The sequence below is a fragment of the Choloepus didactylus genome (assembly GCF_015220235.1).
Source record: "Choloepus didactylus isolate mChoDid1 chromosome 25 unlocalized genomic scaffold, mChoDid1.pri SUPER_25_unloc1, whole genome shotgun sequence".
Classification (NCBI taxonomy): Eukaryota; Metazoa; Chordata; class Mammalia; order Pilosa; family Megalonychidae; genus Choloepus; species Choloepus didactylus.
In genome coordinates, this window is record NW_023637606.1 from 5286696 (window position 1) to 5292513 (window position 5818).

Here is a 5818-nt window from a genome sequence, read left to right on the forward strand (position 1 = left end):
CCTGGCCACGTCTGCCAAGCAAAAATGAGCAGTGAGCCTGTCAGGGCTGGGCCCTGGGTGAAGGAGGGAGAGGACTGCGTGGTGCCCCAGGCAGGCTGAGAGGAAAAACCAGCTGGGCTGCTCCCCGGTTGCACCAGGCAGCCTGGCTGTGCACTGGTGGTGGAGCTGTATATGAGCCATGGGCAGGACCATCCAGCAAGGTGCAGGTGGGTGGGGAGGTGGCAGCCCATCCTGGGCCCCTAGGGGTGTAACTTGGAGGCCCTGTTTACAGAACAGAAATCAAAAATAATAATAGTAGTAGTGATAATAGAGTACACTGAGATGAGTGCTATAGCCTTGCCCATTTTACAGATGAGGAAACAGAGGTACAGAATTACGAAGGACACACAGGCATGCTGGTTTCAGCCTCCAAGCTCTTAAGCATTTGGTTTCTACTCTCTGGCACCATCCAAAGCCCCACATTGCCACTTACCATATCAGGGGCTCTCCCCATTACCCAACTGAGCTAAGCTCAGCAATCTTGGAGTTGTTGGCTGTGTAAGCTTGCCCAGCCATTCCCCCTTGGGGTGCCCCAGGATCCCTGAGTGTGTTCTGGGATGCAGGGTTGGTTTGAAGCCATTCCTTTTGGATGATCAAAACCTCATATACCTGCAGCTTGTAATAAGGAATGAAGTTCTGGTGCACGATGCAACATAGATGAACCTCAAAACCATCACACTGACCAAAAAAGCCAGATGTAAAAGGACAAATATTGTGTGATCTCACTTATACGAATTAATCAGAATCTGCAAATACATAGAGTCAGAAATTAGAATACAGGTTACCAGGAACAGGAGGCAGGGGGAAGGCAGGAGTTAATGCTTAATGGATAGAGAGTTTTTTGGGGGTCATGAAAAAGTCTTGGTGATGGTAGTGCAAGAGTGTGAATGTAATGAATGCCGCTGAATTGTATACTTGAAAGTGTTTAAAATGGAAAGTTTTACATTGAATCTATGCTGCCATAAAATTTTTTTAAAGCCCAAAACTTATGTGCCTCATGTGTCCCAACTTCTCAGCAGGGGCTACCTTCAAACCCCCATGAGGGAAGGAATCTGTGGAGGTACCAGTCTGGGGTCCCCTGTCCTGGCTTCCGGGGCTATGAAAAGGGTTCCCCCGGCAACCAGGGTTATGGTTTTGTAATCAGACAAACTTGGGTTTGAATCCCGAGTTCATCCACTTCTTATGCTGTGTGGCTCTGGTAAAGTGAATTCACCTCTCTGAGCCTCTGTTCCTCACCCATAATATGGGAAGGACAATGTGAGACCCAACCGTTAGGAAGACACATGAAGATAAAGGAGACCAACGGCTCCCTTAGCTCCTTGCCTCGCCAGAGTGGCCCCTTGATAAATGGTGATGGGTTTACTTATTGCAGCGGATTCCAAACTCCAAGGCAAGCCTGGGGGAAAAATAATGATGATGATGATGATGACACAATTTACCAACTGCTTACCAGAGCCAGGTGCTTTTCTTAAGTACTCAGCATTCAGGTTCATCTCATTTAATATTTTTAATGGTCCTGAGAGAAACTATTGCCATCTCCTTGTCACTATTCAGGAATCTGAAGCCCAGAGAAGTTAAGCAACTTACCCAAGGTCACACAGTCGGGAGCGACAGAATGGGGCAAGACACTTCCCCTCTCTGAGCCTCAGTTTACTCACCTTTCTCATAGGGCTGTTGGAAGAATTAAATAAGCTGATACAGTGTTTCCCTAAGATAATTTCTGATAATTCAGAGTCATTGAACTGCATGTCAAGTAATATACTCCCTTTTCAACTCAACAGTTCTGGGAATGGGAGTCAGCTGCTACTAATATGCCTGTAATAGCTCTTAACATTTTCTTATCTCCTTGTTTGACAAAAAACCCTTCAGCCAGCCACATTACCAGTTAGCATGTTGTAACATTTTTTTTCTCATTGTATCAAATTTTAAATAAGCTTGTCTTGAGGGCAGGTCATACTTTCCATTCATAGTAGTGTTATAAAATTTCTTTTCTAAAATACATTGTCTTAAGTTTTATAATTGGTTACACAAATCTAAACAGCTGCCAAATCTGCATAGACCTACACACACTTACAAATGAATGTGTGTAAAAACCACTGAAATCTGAATGTCCTAGATTGCATCACTGTCAATTTCCTCGGTTTGAAATTGTATGGTGGCATAAGATATTGTATTGGGGAAAAACAGGGAAGGGTACCGGGGACCTGTCAGTACTGTTTTTGCAACTTCCTGTGAGTTCATAATTATCCTAAAATTAAAAGTTTAAAAAAGTGAATCAGTTTAGGTTTTTCAAAGAGGGTCTAGTCAACAAAATATCTTGAATAAATAAGGGTCCCAGTGGGAGGTGAATGGAGCTGTGGGAGCCCCTGGCCCTCATGTGCCTTGAAAACTGCACACAGCAGTTTGCTTGACCTAGGACAGCTGAGGTTTGACGTATTCTCCTTGTAATATCAGATACTAACTGTAATCTACACCTGAAACTACCTCCTCCCTGAGACTCCCTGGATACTTATCTCTATAATCCTGCCTCCTCCCTGTTGATTATAATCAACCCCTCCCTATGTTGCAGGATGCAGCTCCCTGCCTTATGCTCTCATACCCATTGGAATGTCGAGCCCTTTTAAGCAGCTTATTCAGCCCGCGAAAGTGCGGACTATTTCCACATTGTGCTCTGAAATTGTGCTCAGAGCAGCTCCTGAATCCATCCAGAGAAGCTCCTGATTTCAGGGAAATGTGGCTCAACTTCCCCAACCTGTAGGTAAGCCCTATAATAAAAGCTCATATCTCAGAATGTGTCTGGTGCTTTCTTTAGTCCTTTGTCTACAAAAGCCCTCTTGGGCCTAGACAATTTGTGAGCCAGCCTAGAGACTAAAGAAATCCTAGCCACTGATGACAGAACTTGGGGAAGGGAAAGGGGAAGTCCCTGGGTGGGATACCGGGGTGGCCTGTGACACTTATGTGGGGAGAGCTGTCTACCCTCCTAGATGAATGTGATCTGCTGAGGGAGTATGGAGATGTGTACGACTCCCCAGCTGGACTAATAGCCCTCCTGCTACAGGCTGCAGGGCTAGTAGGATTCCATGAGAAAAAGGAAAGCCACCAGCCTGCTGCAGCAGTAGCCTGGCCATTCTTGGAGGCTGTGTGTGCAGCTACAGAAAAGGCTCTAACAGCTGATGCAGCAGTCTGCCACTTAGAAGAGGAATTGACATTAGAAAGTGATACGCAGTTGACCCAAGCTGAACTGAAAGACACTCTAGATAAAAGTTTAGAAATCTGGCATGCCAGTACACTGGAGTAAGAGGGCATAAGCTGCCCAAAGGGCAAGTTAGGATACCCTAGCTTCCCCTGGCTGGAACCCTAAAGTGAGGGATCCAGTTGATTCCTCATCAAAAGATGATGAGCCCCTGTCTGACCAGGAAATTATAACCAAGGAAAGTAAGCATGCACGTCCTCTGGTCCAACAAAAGTTGCCTTTCCCCAGATGTTCTGTGGCAGTATGTCAGTATAAATTACCAGGGTCATTTAATAGCCCTGTCTGGCCAATGGAAAAAACTTATGGTACCTGGCAAATGACTATTACTTATATTGAACTTAATTTAATAACTTCTTTGTTTGCAGCTGTGCCAAATGTAGCTGTCTTCCTGCAGGATATGTGTACTCTATTAAGCCAATTTCACTTTGTGTTAAACCTTGTTGAAGCTTGTTTTAGTATTTTAGATCTCTCCCGACAGACTACATCCAACTTCATGTGGGAAAACCAACAATGGACATTTTCTGTGCTTCCAAAAGGATACTTGCACAGTCCCACCATCTGCCATGGACTGGTAGCACAAGATTTAAAGAAAAGGACACCCCCTATGTTTCACTATAATGATGATATCATACTAACCAGTAATTCTTTTCCAGAACTAGAAATTGCTGCTAGCACAGTGGTGACCCTCCTTGAAAGTTGAGGATGGCTGATAAATCAAAGTAAATTACAAGAGCCTGGACATTCTGTCAAGTTCTTGGGTATTGTCTGGTGGGTAAAGCTCTACTGCTAACTTCTAAATAATTAATAGCTTTTCTTGGTTTATTAGGTTATTGGAAACTGTTTATACTCTATTTAAAATTTTAAAAACTTTTGTACACCCTAATTAGAAAGGGAAAAGCATGGGAATGGGATTTTCCATGGCAGACTGTGTTTATAAAAGCACAAGCATGGGCTTCAAGGGGAGTGGACCCCAATATATCCTGTGAACTGGATGTGCCCAGTGCCAGTATTGGCTTTGGGTGGGGTTTGTGGCAAAGGCAATAGGCTAAATGTGTAACCGTTAGATTCTGTTCCCTACTTTGGAAGGGCACTGAATTCAGATATAGCCTATAGGAAAAGTGATTGTGTGCAGCTTGTAATGCTCTGTCACAAGTGGAAGTTTTAATTCAAAGGTGCCCAGTGGACACACTCATAAAGGGTGGACACAGATGACTATAAATAAGCCCCATTTGGGGAGTGCTTAACTAAGCACACTGACAAAATGGAAAGCCTACATCCTACAAAGCCAAATTTTTAACAATAGCCCTGAGAGTGCAGAGATGCATGAAATTTTAGGATGGGTCTCCCACGTGGAAGAGTAGCATGCCCTGCCTCCTGCTGATCCTCCCGAGGTGGCTCCCCCCATGCCCACCATTGATGGACAAGAGAGGATACCTGACTCGGCATGGTGTACTGATGGATTGGCACTTGGGCAACATGCTATCTGGATGGCTGTGACTGTGCAGCCAAGTACTGGTATCATCTGCTGGGAGACTGGAACTTTGCATAGCAGCCAGTGGGCTGAGCTGGGGGCTGTACAGTTAGTAATTGTCCATGAGCCAGGAGACACCTTGACTCTCTGCCCAGATAATTGGCCATATATCAAGGCCTAACAGTATGGGTGGCCATGTGGAAGCAGGAGCAATGGACAGTGGCCAGCTGTCCCCTATGGGGGAAGGAACTGTGGGAAGACATCTGGATGGCCTGCCAGAAATGTAAGGTAACTGCTTGCCTTATATCTGCCCATAATGTTAACTCATTGCCAGGTAGTGCAGCTGCAGATGCGCTAGCAAATTCTGCAACCTAACAGCAATGATGCATGAGGTGACTGAACGGCTGCATCAGAAAAACTGAGCACCGAGGGTCCCAGACCCTGTGGAAGCTGGTGCAGCAGTTTCAGCTGCCTTTCACCTGAGAAGAGTTAAAAGGAGTAGAGGACACTAGCCCCTCCTGCTCACTGCGATGGCCCAGAATGCTCCCTCACCGACTTGGACCCATCAGCCAAGACCAGGTTCCTCTCACCTGGTGGCAAGTAGACTACATTGGTCCCTTCCTCTGTCCAAGCGGCAAAATACACCTTCACCACTGTAGATACAGCTACTGGACTGCTGCTGGCATTCCCAGGGGTCAAGGCCAACTAGGGAGCTACATAGGTAGCTTAAAAAATAATTAAGTGCCTTTCCAGTGTCCCCACACACATGGATAGCAATGGGGGACCCCCTTCACTGGACATTTAATCCAGCCTGGGCTACAGAACATAATGTCCTTTGGACTTGTCACTTGCCCTATAATCCCACAGCAACTGGGTTAATTGCAGGAATGAATGGCCTTTTAATGGAGCACTTAAAGGATGATAGAAACTCCTTACAACAATGGACTCGATGACTGTACCAGCACTAACTCCAGACCCAAAGCAGTGACTCCGCTCCTGTAGAAATGGCAACGCAGGGCCCATGCAGGCCTTAGGAATTCAAAAAAAGGGGGTCC